Source organism: Danio rerio, chromosome 25 (genome assembly GCF_052040795.2).
Source record: "Danio rerio strain M-AB ecotype USA chromosome 25, GRCz13ab, whole genome shotgun sequence".
Taxonomy (NCBI): domain Eukaryota; kingdom Metazoa; phylum Chordata; class Actinopteri; order Cypriniformes; family Danionidae; genus Danio; species Danio rerio.
In genome coordinates, this window is record NC_141045.1 from 13245001 (window position 1) to 13267500 (window position 22500).

The 22500-nt window shown below is 36.6% G+C and overlaps 1 protein-coding gene and 1 long non-coding RNA gene across 14 annotated transcripts in view; one reads left to right on the forward strand and one right to left on the reverse strand.

The window, feature by feature from the left end:
- Positions 1-22500, reverse strand: part of ntrk3a (neurotrophic tyrosine kinase, receptor, type 3a) — a 441806-nt gene that overhangs the window by 320863 nt on the left and 98443 nt on the right. The window lies entirely within an intron of this gene.
- LOC147830817 (uncharacterized) lies at positions 1917-5967 on the forward strand. Its single transcript, XR_015526878.1, has 2 exons — positions 1917-3234; positions 3516-5967. It is a non-coding gene; the product is annotated as an uncharacterized LOC147830817 (long non-coding RNA).

Below are 22500 nucleotides of genomic sequence, written 5' to 3' on the forward strand. Positions count from 1 at the left end.
TGAAGTTGTGTGTAATAAAATGAAACGAAGCAGGGAGTATTGAACACATAAAAAAGGGAGATGTAGAAAGGCAGTGAAAGCCCAGACAGCAGCAAAAAAATCTCTCAGTAGTTATTCAGCAACCCTCTGCCAGAATGGACATTTCAGCAAGACAATGATCCAAAACACAGCCAAGGAAAAAGAAGAGAAAGAAAATCAAGCTGAAGAATGGCCTAGTCAATCACTTGACTTGAATCTACAGTAATATTAAATGCAAATTAATGCTCAGATTTAATAGACGAGACCCACAGAACCATCAAAATTTTTACACTCTGTTGAAGTCTGTGAAAAACCAACACAATCTCACAGCAATTCGTAACTTTTTCATTTAGTGGCTAATTCGTACAAATTCGTACGATGTAATTCGTACATTTTAGTACGATTTGCGTATCCCCCAATGACGGTTGGGTTTAGGGGTGGGGTTAGGTGCCACGCCTCCTTTTTAAAATCGTACATTTTCTTACGACTGAACTCGTACGAATTCGTACGAATTAGCCACTAAACTGCCAAAACGTAAAATACTTACGTTTTCTCGTGAGATCAGGCTGGAAAAACTCACACCTGAGCAATTCATGTGACTTCATTCTCCATATGAGAGGCGTCTTTAAAGGGTCACGAAACACCAAAACACATTTTTTGAGCTGTTGACAGTCGTATATGTGTCCCACACTGCTAAAACACTATTAGGACACCTATATTTCACTAAAAAGTGTAAATTGATTGTTTTTGCGTTATTTCAAGCAAATTCGTACTTCCTGTTTGAAACGAATTTTTGAAGCTGCGTCACGGTCATGACATAATAGCGTGTATTCCAGCGTGTAGACTGGACGTCTGTGCCAGAGTGTGTCTTATTACGTCTTACAGTGTGATGCATTAATGCATGAGTAAGGCTTGGTTCAAACCAATCAGCGCGCTGTATTGTGCAACTTTATTAATATTCATTACTGTCACAGTGTTTAGACGACAGACAACCCACGTTGTATTGGCAAAACAAGCGTGAAGTGTTGCTTTTATAGTTTGCTGCAGTTAAGTTGTTTTCATTTTCTCTCTGTGAGAGCGCAGCTGGAGTCACACGTGGATTAACAGTGTACGCGACGCTCGACAACAATAACTTAACTTACGTGTCTAAGAAGGAGCATTGTTTACCTGAGAGCTGTTCTCCGGATCCGGATTCGCTTGTAGTCTTCTCCTAATAAAGACGCAGCTCTTGTTGCTGGTGATTGTCCTGTCTCTACAGATTTGGTAAGTGAGCGACCAGTGCTCTTTGTTTATTCAGTTTGTTTGTATCGAACTAAGTTAACTATTGCACCGAGTGTAAACATGTTAGCACCACAACCAAACTTTAACCTCGTGTAGGGTTTTCACCGCATTTTGTGACCGGAATAACACACGCGGCTTTCTGACACTACCTGCTGTGTGCATCTAAGTTTTCGGGAAATGCGGAGGTTTTTTTTTCTCTCATTTGCCGTGCGGTATCAAACATTGCATGAAAAATACACGCTTAGAGCAGTTCCTCGAATCAAATATCTCGTTTGTCGCAAGGGGCATGACTGAATTCCCTGAATGAAAGAGCCAAACTGCAAACTGCAAGTCCACCATTTAATAATTTGGCAAATAATTCGACTACAGATGTCCATGTAAACACCATCACTTTCTCCCGTGTGTGTGTTTTGACTCAGAAACTCGCGTGTGCCCAAATAGACACTCCCACACCATCCCACTTTAGTTCCTCCGACACTCCCCCCTAAACAGAGCTGGACACGCCCATTTTTCAGACTTTTTCCAAAGTAGAGGTGTGAAAACACCTTGCTGAAACGAGGGGGTTACTAATTATTCAGATTTTTTTGTTTTGTTTTATTTTTATGTTTGTATTGTTTGAATTTTTACAAAAAAATCTGGTTCAGTTCTATATCAACAGCTCTTTTAGAAATATTACAGCCAGGAAAAAAAAAACATGACATTTATTTTTTTTTCCTTGATGTACACATTCTAAAATGAAAAAAAATAAAATAAATAAAATAAAAATAACTGAAAATGTAAAAAATAAATGCAATGTAAATATATTAACATGATATAAAATCACTTAAAAAAAGCTAAATCTAAAATAAACCCTCAAGTCATGTACAGTTTTTTGGTGCCTTAACAGCACTTTTCAGCTTTTTGGAAGCTCAACAGCTCCTTTTGTGTCACACAAAAGAAAAACCATACAGGTTAAGGACAGCACGAGGGCAAATCACGCTCGGCTATCAGCTAAAAGGATGATTTTTTTGCAGCTCTTGGAGCACTTATCAGCGTTTCCGGAAACTCTGAACAGATTCTGCACATTGGGCTTAAATCGAAACCTGAAGATGTGGAGAAATCGAAATTTGGAAGGCACGAGTTGCCGATCGGTGATGAACTGGACAGATCCGACCATGCGCGCTGGGGTTTTTACCCCTGTGACTAATTGACACACTGACTAATTGACGGCTCCATTGATTGGGCTGTGCAGTTTCTAAATGGCCAGTAATGAGTCCGAGTCTAAAGAACACGTTTCTGAAGTAGACACGTCTTCATGTCAATCCTGTATACCTCCAGACCAATTTACCTCTGTGCGGTCATCATATCATAATGGGTTCGTAAAGCTTCCCTGATAAAACAATCTTGTAAATGAGCATTCCTGTGAGGGCTCATTAAATATGTGACGGTTTTCAACAAAAAAAAAAAACCTTCGCCAGAGTTTAAAGCCTCTGTGAAATGACTTGAATTAAACACAATTGGGTATACTGCGGAGATTTATGCATCACTTTTATGGCGAAACTGTCTCTTTGATGCTTTAAGACTGCCTTCAGACAACATGCTGCTGTAAAACAGCCCAAACACTGTGCTTTATATAGCTGCCATATAAGGAGATGGGTATTGTAAAAGAAATCGTCAACTTGAATTTGCGTAATCACAGTTTTTTAACGGCCATAAAATTAAAGCTGTTTTACATAAGCATGTGTGTGATGTTATCCATAACCTCAGTTTTCTCCATATGATACAAGATGAGATGTTTCGCAGAGTGTTCAAGCTGCTCTTTTCCACTAAATTGTAAAACAAACTGTCAACTTGAGTTTGCGGCCATAAAACAAAGCTGTTTTGCTTATGTATATGCGTAACATTATCCGTAACCTCAATTTTCTCCATGAAATACAAATTGAGATGTTTTGCAGCGTATAACTGTAAAACAAATGGTCAACTTGAATTTGCTCAATCGCAGTTTTTACAGCCATAAATGCATACCATACAATTTTCTGCATAACATACAAATTGAGATGTTTTGCAGAGTGTCCAAGCTGCTCTTTTCCACAAAGTTGTAAAACAAACGGTCAACTTGAAGTTGCTCAATCTCAGTTTTTGCGGACACAAAATACATGCTGTTTTACATATGTTAGTGCATAACATTATCCCTTTTCCTTAAACACAATTTTCTCCATAAATGAGATGTTTTGCAGAGTGTCCAAGCTGCTCTTTTCCACTAAACAAACTAAACTGTAAAACAAACCGTCTTGAATTTGCTCAGTTTGCGGCCATAAAACAAAGCTGTTTTGCTTATGTATATGCGTAACATTATCCGTAACCTCAATTTTCTCCATGAAATACAAATTGAGATGTTTTGCAGCGTATCCAAGCTGCTCCTTTCCACTAAATTGTAAAACAAATGGTCAACTTGAATTTGCTCAATCACAGTTTTTACGGCCATAAGAGCATGCCATACAATTTTCTCCATAAAATACAAATTGAGTGTCCAAGCTGCTCTTTTCCACAAAGTTGTAAAACAAATGGTCAACTTGAATTTGCTTAATCGCAGTTTTTGCGGACATAAAATACATGCTGTTTTACATATGTAAGTGAAAAATATTATCCTTTTTCCTTAAACACAATTTTCTCCATTAAATACAAAAATGTGCTGTTTTGCAGTGTCCAAGCTGCTCTTTTCCACTAAACAAACTAAACTGTAAAGCAAACCACTAACTTAAATTAGCTTGATTGCAGTTTTTAAGGCCATAAGTGCATACAATTATATGTAAACACAATTTTCTCTATAAAATACAAATTGAGATGTTTTGCAGAGTGTCCAAGCTGCTCTTTTACACATAGTTGTAAAACAAGCGGTCAACTTGAATTTGCTCAATCGCTGTTTTTGTGGGCATAAAATAAATTATGTTTTACCTATGTTAGTGCATAATATTATCCTTTTTCCTTAATCACAATTTTCTCCCTAAAATACAAAAATGTGTTGTTTTGCAGAGTGTCCAAGCTGCTCTTTTCTACTAAACAAACTAAACTGTAAAACAAACCATCTTCTTGAATTTGCTCAATTTGCGACCATAAATTAAAGCTGTTTTGCTCATGAATATGCGTAACATTATCCGTAACCTCAATTTTCTCCATAAAATGCAATAATGAGAAATTTGTAGAGTGTCCAAGCTGCTCTTTTTCACTAAATTATAAAACAATCAACTTGAATTTGCTAATTTTTTGCGGACATAAAATAAATGCTAATTTGTGTATGTAAGTGCATATCATTATCCTTTTTCCTTAAACACAACTGTCTCCATAAAATACAAAAATGAGATGTTTTGTAGAGTGTCCAAGCTGCTCTTTTCCACTAAATCCTAAAACAAATCGACAACTTGAATTTGATCAACCACAGTTTGCATCCATTAAATAAACACTGGTTTACATTCGCAAGTGCAAAACATTGGAAACACAATTGCTCCATGAATTACAAAAACTAAATGTTTTGTAGAATGTCCAAGCTGCTCTTTTTCCACCGAATCGTAAAGCAAACTGTCAACTTGATTTTGCCCAAATCACAGTTTTTGCGGCCATAAACTACAAGCTGTTTTGCATATTCATGTACGTAACATTATTTGTAACCTCAGCTTTCTTCATAAAATACAAAAATGAGATGTTTTGCAGAATGTCCAAGCTGCTCTTTTTCCACTAAATTGTAAAACAAACCATTAACTTGAATTTGCTCAGTCACAGTTTGCAGCCAAAAAAAGCTGTTTTATATACACAAGCACACAACATTATATGTAAACATAATTTTTTCCATGAAATACAAAAGTTAGATGTTTCGCAGAGTGCCCAAGCTGCTCTTTTCCACTAAATCTTAAAACAAACCGTCAACCTGAATTTGCTCAATCACAGTTTTTGCAGCCATAAAAAGCTATTTTGCGTAATATTCTATGTAAACACAATTTTCTCCATAAAATACAAAAATGAGATGTTTTGTAGAGTGTCCAAGCTGCTCTTTTTCACTAAACAAACTAAACTGTAAAAAAAAAACATTATCTTGAATTTGCTCAGTTTGCGGCCATAAAATATAAGCTGTTTTGCTTATGCATAACATTATCCGTAACTTCATTTTTCTCCATAAAATACTAAAATGAGATGTTTCGCAGCATGTCCAAGCTGCTCTTTTACACTAAATTATCAAAATCAACTTGAATTTGCTCAATCACAGTTTGCAGCTATAAAATAAAAGCCGTTTGAAATATACAAGTGCATAACATTATACAGTATGTAAATAAAAAAAAATTGAAATAAAATGTAGATATTTTGCAGTGTCCAAGCTGCTCTTTTCCACTAAATTGTAGGGAAAAAAAATAAATGCCAACTAAAATTTGCTCCATCACAGTTTACAGTCTGACAGATATAGATATATACAAACTGAACTAAAGGTTGAAATCAAATAATAAATGTCGTATTTTTTTAAATAATCTCAGCTCTTCTCTAGAACACACAGAAGATCGTTTGCAAAGCATTCAAGCTGCACTTTTCCATAAACAAGTCCAATACTGTAAACAATGACTGAACAAATTCACATCCAGTGTTTGAACAACAGAAAGGAGGGAAGTCCTACATTTGGGCCTATTTTTTTTTTTTTTTTTTCAACCTAAAGCTAATATAGGATACATGCTTTTTTGTGAATAACAATGCACAACTGCAGCGACCAAGATAAGCATAAACTATTTTAAGTCCTTGATTTGCATAACAGCTTAAAGTAAAATGAACCTGAAGTTAGACACATGTTTTGAATCTGTATCTAACTATCCACTAAATTCATGGCTGTGTCTAAAACTACGTTCTATCCACTATATAGTGTACAGTTCAAAAGTGAAGGAAAAAATACTCTGCAATTTGCTTACTACCACTAATTTTGGGTGAAATAATGTTAAAACTGGAATCTGAGTGTCAAAATAAGGGTGAAATAAAATTATAACTCATTCAGTATAATGGCATTGACTTTAAATGTGCTATTAACAACTGTAAATTATATAAAAAAAACACATAAAATACCAAGTTTTTGACAGATTCCATGTCTTTTTGCACTGAAATAGCTAGGGTACTTTAGTCCCAGAGTTGTAGTTTGTTAGAAGTCATTCAGTGTAACAGGATCAAAAAGCCTTTTTAAAATCATATATATAAAAACTTAAATCAAAAGGTACCCTGGGGATAGTACGGTACTGCAGCAAAGGGAGTTTATTGCTACTAAATATTTAATAACTTCACCTTTTCATGGTGTGCTAGACTACGCTACAAAACCATGTCATTCCGTGAAATCTTAGAAAGAACTGAAAATAAATAAATAAATAAATAAATAAATAAATAAGTATATGTTGTGAATAACAGTCTTTACTTTTCTTGTCGAGCTCATTATTCGATATGAATGGGCAGCTAATTACCCGCAAAAAAGCTGAAGTTACAGTATCTGTTTACAAACATCAAATTTAAATACTAGACTTTAAGTACTAAAATTACTGCGCAATAAAGGCTTTTTTTTCCCAACGCAATCTTTGATTTAGCAATTAATTTGTGTCCATTTTTTTAAATATCATTTGTACATTTTGGTACAATTTAAAAATAAAAGTACAAAAGGTCCCATTTTATATTAAGTGGCCTTAACTACTATGTACTTACATCAAAAACTAAATACAATGTACTTACTGTGTTTATAATGTTTTTGAGAACACGTGGTGCTTTTGAGTTGGAATAGAGGTTGGGTTAAGGACAGGTTTGATGGCATGGGTAGGTTTAAGGGTAGGTTAAGGTGTAAGGGATGATCAACAGTGTATTTACAAATGTAATTACAAAAGTTAATTACAGATGTAAATACATACATGTATTTAATCAAGCATAAGTACACAGTGAATACATGTATTTACACAATAAGTACATTGTAACAAACTATTAAATCCTGTGTAAGTACATATTAGTTAAGGCCATTTAATATAGAGTGGGACCGTACAAAAATAAAATAAAATAAATAAAATAAAATAATAAAATGTAATTAAAATGCACATTTACCAGCCTGATCACACAAGGAAACTCAAGTATTTTTTACGTTTTGTCAGTATAGTGGCTATTTCGTACAAATTCATATGTGTTCAGTCATATGAAAATGTGCAATTTTAAAAAGGAAGCGTGGCACCCAACCTCGCCCCTAAACCCAACCGTCATTGGGGTATAAGCAAATCGAAATTGTACGAATGAAATTGTAGGCATGGCACCCAACCCCGCCCCATTAACCTTTATTGGGGGATACGCAAATCGAACTTAATTGTACAAATCAGATTGTACGAATTCATACAAATTAGCCACGAAATCAAAAAGTTACAAATTGCTTTAAGATTGTGTTGCATTCACATATGACTGAAATAGTACGAACTAATACAAATTGGAACTATGTAGTTCGAGTTCAGTCATACGAAATCGTACAATTTTAAAAAGGAGGCATGGCACCCAACTCTGCATCCCAACCATCATTGCAGGATACGCAAATCAAACCTTATTGTACAAATGAGATTGTACGAATTCATATGAATTAGCCACTAAATCAAAAAGTTAGGAATTGCCATGAGATTGTGTTGCATTTACATATGACTGAAATTGTATGAATTCAAACAAATTGGAACTTTACAGTACGTGAAATTGTGACATGTTTCTGCATGAAGTCGTATTTAATTAGAAAGTAAATTATAAATCAATTATTAATTATGAATTATTTTGGCATTATATCCACTTTAGACACTTGCTGCAGGAGGCTATTTAGCTATAAAATATCTGAGTTTCATATTTTAAATGAGTGACTATTTGTAAAGAAAGATCTAGATATTTATTTGTAGCTTGCTTAAATATACTGCGGTTATGGATCAAGGAAACACAGAGGACAATTGATTGTATTATGATTAGTTTTGTATTAAGGCTAATAATAAGTATACTTATCGGATTCAAAATGTAAATAGTTATCGGTTATCGGTCTAAATATCGATAAATTGTCCACTTGGAAAACCTGAATGAGACTTTCTTCTGACTTTATATTTCCCAGAAACAAATTTATCTTTGACTGCTGCTTACAATAACGCTTGTATTTTCTCCACCCAGACTACAGATTGCTCCATGAATGAGTAAGGAAGTACAGTAAGTCTCAAAGCCCCTAAAACATCTACTTCCATCTCCGAAATGGCATCGCAACGGGAGGGATTGTTCTGCGTTTCATAAATATTCCAGTGTTGGAGATCTGCATACGCGCTCCTGTTTGATGTAGGGAACCTGAGAGACGGAGCGAAACGCTGGAGGACTGCCAGCCTTAAATCTTCCCTTCACTTCAGCTTTAGGTGAAGAATGAATGCAAAAGTCACGGCGAGTTACTGAACCATTCCAATAATTAACTTCTTGTAGCAACACTCTGGTGTAGCGAGATCTGACAAGCCCACAAAAACGTCATTTTTCTTTCCATTGTTGCCCGTTTCCCTTCGTTCCCTTCCGTCGTCGGCCTGACAGATGCACAGCCGGAACTATAGGATCATTTATTTTACACATCAATGACCTGACGAATTCAACCGCTGAAAGGAAAATACTGAAAAAAAGATATAAATAAATAAACAAGGAGGTCAAATTCTGTTTGCTTGAACTACTTATTTAAAATGAGCAGCAAAAACACAATTCTTGAGGTTTTTTAGGGGTAACTTGATTGTTTCATGTTCAATCCACTTCAATTTGTAAAAAACAAATGAGTTAACTTAATTCCTTCACATTTCTCAACATAAATCAATAGTGTGAAACCTGGCGTTTTTTACAGTGCACTTGTTGACACATTACATAAGCAGAGAGTCATTTTTATGAGGTGAATCTTAGACTACAAAACCTGCGCTACCTTTAAAACATCTTTCCTTTTTTGTTTAGATGTGCTTCTGAGAAGAAAAAACTAACCGTGCCAAAGTTTGTGTGGTTTACGGCATTTATAAAAGGGGTTGAGAATCTCAAATGGCCAGACTCTCATCTTGCCAACAAATCGCTCAAACAGAACTGAAATGTGTTCTGCACTGTGACATCTAGATGGAGAGAAACTCCACCATTATGTCAATGGGTTTAGCAACAATAACCTTCCACTTTGTTGAGGAATTCACTATAAAGCACCAGATTTATTCGCCGGCAGTCAAAAGTTGCCTTTGTGAGAATATTTCAAGCACGCAGCAGAATTATATTCGCATTAATGTATTCCAAAGATGTATTAAAGTGTGAAATATGCTACATTTCCATTGCATGAAATTCAAAAAAGTACTACACTGTAAAGAATGCTGAGGCTCACACTATATATTAGTGTTGGGACAACATTAAGGAATTAAGTTAACTTATTAGTTCTTACAAATATAAGTGGATTGAACAAAAAACAATTAAGTTGCACCCGCAAAAAAAGCAAACATTTTAGTTTGAAGTAGTTTAAACAAATATGGCAATTTTTGAGTGTAAGCTAGACAATTCATCATTTCAAATACAAATAAATTATGGATGCACTGATTTGGAAGTTTTGACCAATATCAATAATTCTCTAGAGTTAAAGACCAATAGCCGATATATTAGCCGATAAGAATATAAAGATCAATATTTCTAATTATAGTGCACATACACAGAGTAAACAACTGATTATATCTTAACACTTTAACTTCAGAAAAGCTTCTCTGAACTTTTTTAATCAATTGTTCTGTTATATGGACAATTTTATATATAAAATCTACTGCCTAACAAAAGAAATGCATAAAAACTCACTTAACATTAACCAATATCAAAATAAAAGTAAAATAATTTTTAAAAGTGGAGGGCAACACGCATGTGAAGTGGTTTAATCAACATAATAAAAATAAAATTAAAACAACAGGATTTGAATATATAATACCGGGATGACACCAAAGGTGAATCATATCTGTCAATAGCACTTACTTACTCACAGGATGTTTTTCGCTTAGCTTAAATTTACCATTTGAGGTGACTTGTGTAAAAGAAGGGATTGAAAAAAAATTTGAATAAACAGCAAACATTTTTTTTTTGACTGTAAGCTAGAAAGTTCATCAATTCAAATACAAATACATTATAGATGCACCGATATGGAAGTTTTGACCAATACCGATAATTGAAACTAGATTTGAAGACCAATAGCCGATGTATTAGCTGATAAATATAAATAACAATTTTCTAACTATAGTGCATATACACATAGTGAGCAACTGATTCTATTTTAAAACTTTAACTTCAGACAAGTTTCTCTAAACTTTATTAATCAACTGTTCTATGGCTAATTCTTTGCACACAATCTAAGGTTTGACAAAAACTATTGCATAAAAACGCAACTGAACATTATCCAATATTAAAATACCAGTAAAATCATTTTGAAAAGCAGAGGGCTGCTAGCATGTGAAGTGGTTCAATCTACGGAATACAAATAAAATCAAAATAACAGGATTTGAATGAGATGTGTAATATTGGAATCACACCGATGGTGAATCATATCTGTCACTAGCTCTAAATTATTCACAGGATGTTATTTGCTTAGATTGAATTTTCCATTTGAACTGATTTGTTTAAACTTGCATGAAAGAACAGATTGAAAAACATTCATTCATCCATTTTCTTTTCGGCTTAGTCCCTTTATTAAGTGGTCTGGTTGCCACAGCGCAATGAACCACCAATTTATCTAGCATGCGTTTTTTTACGCAGCAGATGCCCATCCAGCTGCAACCCATCACTAGGAAAGGATTGAAAAACAAATTAAACAAATAACAAACAGCATTGTTTTGACTAAGCTAGACAGTTCTTCAATTCAATTTCAAATAAACTAGGGATGCACTGAAATGGAAGTTTTGACCAATACCGATAACCGATAACTCTCTAGATTTGCAGACGAATTGCCGATATATTAGCCAATAAACATAAAGATCAATATTTTTAATTATAGTGCATATACACATAGAGTGCGCAGCATATTTTATTTTAAAATCTTAACTTCACACAAGCTTCTCTGAACTTTATTAATCAATTGTTCTTTAATATGGCCAATTTTATACATAAAACCTACTGCCTGGCAAAAAAAAAAAAAAAAACATAATAAAAGCATCCGAGTCACTGAGCATTAACCAATAAAAAAGTGTTAATTAATTACTGTGTCAGACAGCAAGCATAGAAAGTGAATTAATCAGCGAAAAAAATAAAAAATTTATTGGCAAAAATATCGGCCGATTTAAATCTATAAGACAGATAAAAGTACTATTACATATAGCATCTAATAACTGATGCTGATATGGTCACTGATATATTGTGCATCACTAATAAAAATAATTACAACTGGAACTAAACTAAAATTAATGGAAATAAGAGAAACTGAAGCTGAACTACATTCAAAATTGAAAAGATTACAAGAAAAAAAAGACCTTTAACAATAATCCTGTTGGGAACTGAATGCAGAACCTTAACCTTCACTACACAAAGGCACACATGCACACACACACATGCACACACACACACACGCACGCACACACGCACGCACGCACGCACGCACACACACACACACACACACACACACACACACACACAGAAATCATTAGTAAATATTAGGGATGTAACGGTATTGTAAATACCGTCATACCGCAATATTAATTTTTTTCGATATTACCGTAGTCGCATGACTCGGTAAAACTATAGGTCTTCTGAGAAAATTTGCTCAGGCGAATGAAGCGAATGGGAGGTACCGGAAACTACAATTCCCATCAGCCCATGCTTGACCATCATCCCTTGCGGTCTGTTGTCGCTACAGATCCAGTAATGCGGAAATGGAGTGTGCTGCTAGAAGCGGGGATCAAAAAGAGCTGGAAAACCCTAAAGCAGGTGTTGTCGCCGCGCGCGTACTGAATAGTGGTGTTGTCGCGCGAGTTCTTATCAGCTGTGTTGTCGCGCGTACTGAATATCGGTGTTGTCGCGCGAGTTCTCATCAGCTGTGTTGTCGCGCGCGTACTGAATATCGGTGTTGTCGCGCGAGTTCTTATCAGCTGTGTTGTCGCGCGCGTACTGTAAAGCGGGGACGGAGGGTATGTCGTGTCGCGGGGGCACTTTTGATCATTTTGGAAGGGAACTTTCTATCCAAGACTAAAAAGGGCATGTGCACTGCACAGGTTGAGCCCTGTGTGTGCACGTGCCTGCAAGTTGGGGAATACGTCCCCCAATACGATAATAATCAGTCATGGGGACTGCAGAAACACAGCACACTGTTCAGATTAATGCAGACATGAGATCTCTATCTCACTCATGGTTTGTCTTCTTAAGTGGGGGAAAGACAATGCACAACGTTACCCACTGCTGTCAACCTGGGCTAAGTCATATCTCTCTTGTCCCAGAAACCTCAGTCCCAAATGAGAGGGTTTTTTTCTATTGCAGGGGACATTGTAAATACCCAGAGATACCAGCTTTTACCAGATTATATTTATATGATAATTTTCCTTTAAACCCATCTCTATCTAAGTGAGTGAGTAATTAAATGTTGAATGTGATGAGTTTTCAACACTACTAAATTGAAACTTTATTTTTTTACATGGTTTAATATTTTTTTGTTATTAAAATTGAAGTTCCTGTTTCAAAGCTTACAGATAGATGACTAATTTGTATGTCATTGACACTTTTGGCACTTTTTTGGAGTATTTTCATAAGTTTTGTTTTTTCCTGTAAATGATTCAATAAATACCGTAACGTGACATTCATACCGAGGTATTACCGTACCGTGAAATTCTGATACCGTTACATCCCTAGTAAATATCACAGACAATAGAAAAGCCAGACACTAAATTAAATAAAAAATTCTGAAGTAGCAAAACTAAAGCAAACTTTCCTAGCCTCAATCCTAAAGAAATCGCAGAAAGAAGCTACAAAACAACTAGAGTTATAAACACAGTTATCGGTGACCACATATGGAAACACACTGTTAAAAAAAGGTGCTAAAGAACAAGAAATGGACTGAAACCTAGAAGCCCACCCTCCGGTTTGATGACTAGCGACACCGCGATGACCTCAACTCAGCTGGATGCAGAAATGACTGAGGTGACACTGAGGATCTGAAAGCCATCATACCATCTCGCACCGCTTCTCATAGACTCATTTATCAGCTCCAAAGAAACTCAGAGTGCTTTTTTGTAGCTGGACCCCTGCGGCAATCCATGAGGCTAAAGCGATGACTGCGCTTCAGCCGGAGATGGAAGAGAAGGCACAGAAAGGTGCAGAAGAGCCGAGGGAGGTCGTTTGGCCTTTTCTTTTTTTTTCTTTCTCCTTCAGTCTCTGCCGCCCCTGATCTCAGTGGCAAAAATCGCCCACCCACTCTGGAACCTGCGGCTTTCAAGACTGGTTTTTGCAACCACCTACGGAATCAGCCTACGTGAAGTTAAAAAAAAAACTCTTTATCAAAAAAACCCAAAAAAATCAATTCAATTCAATTCAGCTTTATTTGTATAGCGCTTTTACAATGTAGATTGTGTCAAAGCAGCTTCACATAAATGGTCATAGTAACTGGAACAGTGTGGTTCAGGTTTTAGTGTTTAAGTTCAGTTCAGTTCAGTTTAGCTCAGTTCAGTGTGATTTTATCAAAAACAATGCACTGATCAGGCAAAGTACTAAAACCAATTGGTTAACGTTGTACAGACCAAGCTTATTATAGTTTTCCTATTTTAATTACATTTTTTTTACTATTGCTAAAGTTGGTGTGAATTTTAGTTCAATGGTTTAATTTTGTGAATGGTTTTGTTTATTATTTAATTTGAGTAAATTAGAAAGTAAATTATTAACTGATTAATTGCAAATTTTTTCCACCATTATATATGTTTTAGAGACTTGCTTCTGGATGCTTTTTCGCTATGAAGGAAAATCAGATGTGCATATTCTAGATGGGTGATTGTTTGTAAAGAAATATCTATTTGCTTGATATTTGTAGTTTGCTTAAATATTCTACAGTTATGGATTATTATAAAAATCTATTGTCCTCTGTATTTGTTTGCATTTAGTTTTATATTAAGGCTAAGAATAAGTATACTTATCAGACTCAAAATATTAAGTGTTATCGGTATCGGTCAAAATATCTGTAAGTTCTCAGCTTGGAAAATCTGAATAATGACTTTCTTCAGATTTTATATTTCCCAAAAATAAATGTACCATTGACTGCTGCTTACCATAAAGCCTATATTTTCTCCACCCAGACCACAGATTGCTCCATGAATGAGTAAGGAAGTACAGTGAGCCCCTCGACTTCCATCTCCACACATTTAAATCATTTTTTTTTTTAACAGAACATATCAAGTGTCAACTAGAGCAAAAATTAGCGCACATTTATCTTACATTATCTCTTGAGCAAACTTGTAAAAACCTAGTAAAATAAAACTAATTGCTTGTACAGACACTGAACTAAAAAAAAAGTTTTTTCTTTGCATTTGACGCGCGCTATCAAATTCCATAACACTCTCAAAACTCCTTACTCCTTATTTGTGTCTAATACCCTAGTTTGTCACAGGGGCATGAATGAAATGTTCATGAGTGAAGGTGAACCTGCCAAACTGCAGTTAAAGTCACCCAAAATGACAGGAAACTCTTACATGAAAGCACTTCATGTAAACACCTTAATTATCCTATTGTCTATTAAGGCAAATAACTAGATTACAGATGTCCATGTAAGTGTAATCAATAGTGTATTGGACGTAAGTGAAAGATCCAGATTTGATTTCTGATTTGATTCTGAAGTGCGTTTGATTCTGAAGTGACGGCTCACCGGTTTGAATTTCATTCACCGTCATTAATTTTAAAAAGGACTCTGTCCATTTTATTTATATATGTTTAACTCAAACGCATTAATTCTACAGGTGCCTGATAGTTAGATGTGGAGCTAGCATTAATCATATACACTCTAGAGAACTGCATCCATATTAGCACATCATGTTTGATGTGGTAATTTCACAGTAGAAATACACACAGGTTGTGGGTGTGCATATTATTTTGTATATACAGTTGTCCCTAACTATAACACAGTTCACCTTTCGAGGCCTTGCAGTTTTTCTTTGTGTAATTTGACATGCCTTTTTTTTTCATTTTTTTTTTTTTTTTACAGCGCATTGTGTTCTGAGTCCTGATTGGCTGTGGACCATTGTCAATCAATCTCCTCTTTTTCTCCTGTACAAAACAGAATGTGTCAGCTTACCAAATTAACATGAATCTTCGATCGCTAGCAGTGTGAGATTTACCAAGAATGCAAAGAGGGTTGTAATGACCATTGTAAAGGGGGTTGCTCACCAGATGTGCCGCGCCACGCATTTTAGAACTGTTAATATAGGTCTATATCAGGCTACGCACTGGCACCTTAAGTCGGCAGCTGTCTGCAGTGCTCAGCAATAACTCAGGACACTGTTTATATTTCTGCCCTGCCACAGTGCGCCATCCTAATAATTTGCATCAGGTGTGCGACCCCCTTAAGAATGGAGTCTGCTTTTGTGGATCAGTGACATAATGAAGAACATTATGGTGGATGCCAAGATTTACCGCATAAAAGCTAAAAAGCTATATGAACCTTTTGCTTAGAGCGATGAATGTTTGCACCTGTCGACAGGTTTTGATCTTTGGTTTTATTCTATAATACTGGACATATTTTCTATGAAGGTTTGAACTTTGAGAGTGTTTAAACGAGAGAAAAGTGTAAAAATGTTAATGCCTGTCTGAGAAAAATGTATAAAGTGTGTAGAGGGGTTTTACAGCCTTAAAAGATCTATAATACTTGTAAAAAATAAAGCGGACTACTTCGCGGATCTCACCTATTGCGGGTTATTTTTTAGAACGTAACTCCCACGAATAACGAGGGACCACTGTAATCATGGGTTGACTGATGTGTTTGGCTGTAGAAGTGCATCTATAGGTATTTTTATAAACAGCCACGGGTCAGATTTCACTAAATGCTTTCAATACATCATTTTTTTGTAGATGCTCTGACCAATCATCACTAATTAACCCTTATCAAACTCACCAATATTGTTTCCCTTTCCCATTTTTTCCTGCTTCCACACATTACGCCAAACTGCACCCAATCACAAATGACACTTTCAACCCTTCTGGTCTTCATGGCTTAACACAACATTGACTGTAGGTAGAAGCCTGTTAGAAGTACACATCAAAAGCAGGCTCCGCAGAATTGTGCATCGAGGACGCATAGCAGGCACAAAGCTAAAATGATTAATGCGACACCCTACAGTCTTGTGGACTTAATATACATGCGCACACAGCAGCTATTGTGAGTTCCCAAGACTGCAAGTGCACCATTTGGAATTGAGACACTAGTGGTTCACTTGCTGCCTAATATATCCCACTACTTGACAGTTGTTGTTGTTGTTTATACTATATTCTGACTGGCTTATGAACATTCTAAGGTGTGCAATTATTTTTAGGGAACCGCATGGCTGAAGAAGCTCCAGACAGTTTTGACCAAATTACAGTTCCGTATTGGTACGCTCAATGATTACAGTTATTTTACAGGCGATACAACTGACAGAAAGGAAATCAAAACAAAACCACAAGATTTGATTGAGATGTTTAATACTGGGATCACACCAAATGTGAACCATATCATGTCACTAGCTCTAAATTACTCACAGGATGTTTTTCGCTTAGTTCAAATTTTTCATTTGACCTTTTTTTTTTCTTTACTCATGTGGAAGAAGAAATTGAGGCAAATCCATGTCACTGAGGTGGAAATATTATGTCACTTGATTAAGATTACCTACAGGATGGTTTTTAACAATTTTGTGTTTGAGTTAAATTGTTTTAACTTGCATGGAAGAAGAGATTAAGGCAAATTCTGTGCATTTGCAGCAAATGCATCTCGTATTTCGAGTCACTGAGGTCCAGAGTGACCCAGCGCACTAAATGCACAAAAATTATATGCAATAGTTTGCATACATTTCTAGCAAACATAAATAAATAAATAAATAAATTAATTAATTAATTAATTAATTAAAAACAATGGATAAATGTTAAAGGTTTAAAAATCATTTATATAATTTATTCTATTTTATTTACATATTGAAGCATTTTCAGAATCACCCTCATTTCTTTAAACTTCCTTTATCACTCCAGACAGCCAGAAAAAAAGAGAGAAAATACAATGTTTTCTAGAATAAACGTCTGTGTATAATCATGGCAAATATATTTGAACACATTTCTCTATGAATATTCAGAAAATATGATTAAATTATGATGTTTAGAACATCTATGTGCTGCTGGAGTGAATGAACCGCCAACTTATCCAGCATATGTTTTATGCAGCGGATGCCCTTTCAGACCCAACCCATCACTGGGAAACACCTATACACTACAGACAATTTAGCCTACCCAATTCACCTATAGCGCATGTCTTTGGTTTGTTGGGGAAACCGAACCATCTGGAGAAAACCCACGCGAACATGGGGAGAACATGCAAACTCCACACAGAAATGCCAACTGACCCAGAAACAGCTTGAACCAGTGACCTTCTTGCTCTAAGGTGAGAGCGCTACCCACTGCGCCACCCCTATTTTTGAGAATATATAATAATATTAAAATGTACACAAAAATTTAAATATTCACAAAAGAGTGAATTTGAACTAATTTGGGTGGTTTTGGTTGTTGAATTCTGTGCATTTGCTCCAAATGCATCATGTCTTACATGTCACTGAAGTATTGTGTCACTCACTCTAGATTAATTACTCAATGCTTTTAGTCTCATTACAATTTTTAATTCAGTTGATTTTTTAACTTTCGTGGAATGCAAAATTGAAGCAAGTTCTGTGATTTTTGCAACTCATTGGACATTCCGTGTCATTGAGGTGGAAATACTGTCACTTGCTCTAGATTGCTCACTTATGTATTCTGTATCGAGGCAGAAATTCGCCTGCACTGTATGTGAAATGCAAACAACCTAGTTGCATGAACATCTAAAAATTTGCATTTGATGCCAACCCAGCATATAACCCACTCATATTAGGATGCTTTCACACAAGCACTATTGGTCTGCACCCAGGTTCCATTGACGTCAAACTACAGTACGTTTAGCTAGTGTGAACGTGTCTTCTGAACTCAGGTGCGCACCCATGAACCGTACCCGAGTCTGCCTAAAAAAAGTGGTCTGGGCTACGGTTCATGCAAACTCTGGTACGGTTCACTTCTGATATGAATGCAATCGTACCAAATAACAGAAGTGAACCGCCAACTGTACAACAAACATTAGCTTTCATAACGTTCATTCTGGTGTGTGTACCTTGGTGGCAAGCGGGACTGACCCAGTGCAAACAGTGATAATGTCTGCTTGTCTCCACCAAAAAACGACTTCTGCAGACATCGCGTGATGTTCTGAATGTTTTTTTTGTTTTTTGTTTTTTTTTTTTGTGGCAGATAGATCCAAGTGGCTTCTGGTTTTGGTAGTAGAATGACCGTGATATGCGGATGTCTCTATTTTGGCACTTTGTACTTGTGGCAGTCACCTAGCAACAGCCAAACACAAAACAGCAGCTTGATGACGCAAGGATACCGGGGTTCAGAAGGAAAAAAGACCAGCCAGGTGGAACAAAAGGTAGCAAGGGGGGGGGGGGGGAGGGAGGCAATTAAACTTGGGTTCAGTCCAGGCAATTGAACCGAGTGTGAAAGCACCCTGTGCTGTTTGAGGACAAAAACCTTTCATGAAATACATCTAAACACTACATTCATTCATTCATTCATTTTCCTTGAGCTGAGCCCCCTTATTTACCAGGCATCGTCACAGCGGAATGAACCGCCAACTTTTCCAGAATATGTTTTACACAGCGGATGCCCTTTCAGCCACCCAGTACTATGAAACACCCATAGACCCACATTCAAACACAAGCTCATACACTACAGCCAATTTAGTTCATCCAATTCACCTGTATACTGAGCACTCAGAGTAAACCCACACGAATACAGGGAGAACATGCAAACTCCACACAGAAATGCCAACTGGCCCAACTAGGACTCGAACCAGCAAACTTCTTGTTACCATTGAGCCACCGTGCCACCCTCTCTAAACATTACATGTGGTACAGTATAAGCAGTAATAAGCAATAAGCATAATTGACTGACTTTTAGTAAATAATGCATACCAGAGTTTGTCAGTTATTCCTAAAATCATCTCAGAGACTAGCATTTCAATAGTTAACATAGTGGCTTATCAAGATATTTCAAAACCCACATAATGACTGAAAGCAAATGCTAGCATGTGTGCTATATATATATCACCAGAAACTTCCCGCACCAGCATGTATGCTGGATATATTAGCATATTGCTTTTATCCAAGTGCCGCTGTTCTGGATCAACAAGCCCTCAGCAGCATGAGGTACAGCAGTAATGTGCTGAGTCTGCAATTTATTCTAATCCGACCCAGGTTGTAAAAACAAGCACATATCTGAAAGCAATGATGCACTTCCAGCTCGTTCTCCATTCAGTGCGCGACAGCAAACACGTTCCTGTTTATGGTAAAAGAAAGACAAAATAAAAGACACGTGTTTACCAGATGCACACGACTGCATACTGAATTTCAAGACTTCATTTAAAGCGTTAAATGTTTGACTAGCAGAAAAAAACGCATGTACTGCACAGAGCTGACATAAAGCACACCAAATTAGCATTCCTTTTAGAATAACTGAAGAATAAGTGAAGAGTGAAGAATAAGTTGTTCAGGATTCACTTAAAACCAAGTTATTTTACCAAAATAAAGGTAAAAATAAAAAGTAAAATAAAGGCGAGTGTCAGCGATACCGATCAGACACCGATACTTAGCCAAAAAATTACTGTTTGGGAAATTAAAGTAACAAGTAGTGTACTTAAAAGTGTCACTTTATACTGAATATGAGACTTCTTGTCTCTTGATTGTTTCTTGATGAGGAATTATCATACAAAAAAAGAGCCAACTTAAATATTTAGATATTACATATTTATTGAAAGCATCTGAGCATGTATATCTAAATGCCAGCCTGAACATCTTAACATAAAACAATAAACAATCACGCCTTTTAGTTTAGTGATATATTAATCTGAGCCCCTTGAAGATTTTTAGCCTTTTTCTTTTGTTTTATCATTGTCACAAAAACACAAGCCCCCAAAATACAACCACATCGCCACATTTTCTACCTTTGTACCTGCATAGTGCCTGCTTGAAAGCGATGTCTGTCTCACCACAGCAGCACCTGTGCCTCTCCTTTCCTCCTCTTCTAACCACCTAGTCATGGCGTAGTCATACTGTCTTGTGATTTATATGTAGGTGTTTGATTAGGTTTGTGCATTTACCACAGTACCTCACTGTTTTGTTACACGTGTCACAAACAGCATCGTTTGAGTTCATGGAAGTGAAGTAGCCCCACACAAAACTTCCATTGCAGGCACCCTTATCCATTGTGTGAATGAACAACATGTGCCAGCGGACTGACTGAGTGGCTAGCTTGAGTTCTCTGCAGTTGTACAGTGCCATATTAAGCACATAACATGGCAGGCAGAAGAACAAGCAGTTCCGACTAAGTTGGCATTATTCAGATAAACTAAGGTAATTGTGGTCACTTTCCACTGTATTTCTATTTCCAATAACCTACATATTTGCTCCAAAATACTAAAATATAAATATTTTGGTAAGATAATCGATTCTAGAGCACACAAAGCTAGTATATGAGATATTGATATTTTAGTATCAATCCGCACATCACTAATTAACACATATCTAACTGCTGCTTTAAGGTAAGACACTGCAGAAAAAAAATTGCAGGTATTTTGACCCATGAGTCAAGTTTATTTATAAACTATTTTCAAGAGGATCATGTGCTTATGATTGACCACAGCTGGTCCTGCATGATTCACCAATCAGATGATTCCTAAGGCACCATAAATAACCAATTTCTTACCTCAGTCATCTCCGTCTTAAAGAATCCCCCCTTCCACCCCTACTCATCCTCCTTTTTTCTTGAGGTGGCAGCACGGCGGCCCAGTGGTCAGTAATGGTGCCTCACAGAAAGTATGTCACTTGTTCAAGTCTTACCAGGCCAGTAAACGTTTCTGTGCAGCTTACATTTTCTCTCTTTGCTCGTGTGAGTTTTCCCTGGGTCACCTTGTTCCCCCCACCATCTAAAGACATCCGACATAGGTGAAGTGACCAAGCCAAATTTGTACCATAGATGAGCCCTTAGTCAGCAGAATATCTCTCCATAGCTATCTCTAATTTGTCATTAGCAATGAATAAGCAATGGAGTTCTCGAGATCTACCTGAGCTCCAACTTCCCTCTCGCCATGCAAACGGGAGGGAGCCCCGGGCTCAAGGATCTTTTGAGCTCTGGGCTCCTTCCCGGCACAGCATGCCAAACATACTTCATAATCAATCATCAGCTAGGTGTGAACTCTTGAAACCGGTAAAAACATTTAGAAACAACATTTAGATACTCGCCAAGAGACACAAACACCTAGGACGAAGGCCGGTGCGGCTGGCGACAAATTATGAATAAAACAATCTGTGCTAACGTCTATGTTTATAAAGATCAAATAGTAAATCCTATAAATCACTGCGTCGGTCCTGTTATTTGAGTACGCCAAATACAAGCAAGCAAATAGCCAGTGCACACTGGAGAACAAAAGGTAATCATGTCTGGCCAAATTATCCAACTGATAAAAAGTTATGCGTATGATTCTTTGTAAAAACAAACAACAACAACAACAGCGCATTTGGATTCTAGCCGAGAGATCACGTCCTGTTAATCTACTAATAATCTACTTTAATCTACTATTAGTAGTTAATCTACTAATAACAAAGTAACCTGTGCCAGTTCTGTTTTAGTTTGCTTCTGTAAGTTTATGCATATGTAACCCCGCCGGTCTTACGCCATCCAACCCGCTCCGAGGTGGCATCGAACCGGCGACCTTCCGCATGAGAGTCAGTTTCTCTAACAAGGAGGCTAAAGACCATAGCCTCTAGCATTTGTCACTAGAGCACCTTTAGAGGTCAGAAGAGTAAGGTTTACCTGCACAGCACTTACTAGCTGGCCTCCATTACACTCACCCCCCTAAACCTCACTTCCATACGGGTCACGACACCAATGTAAGCCCGCTGGTCCTAC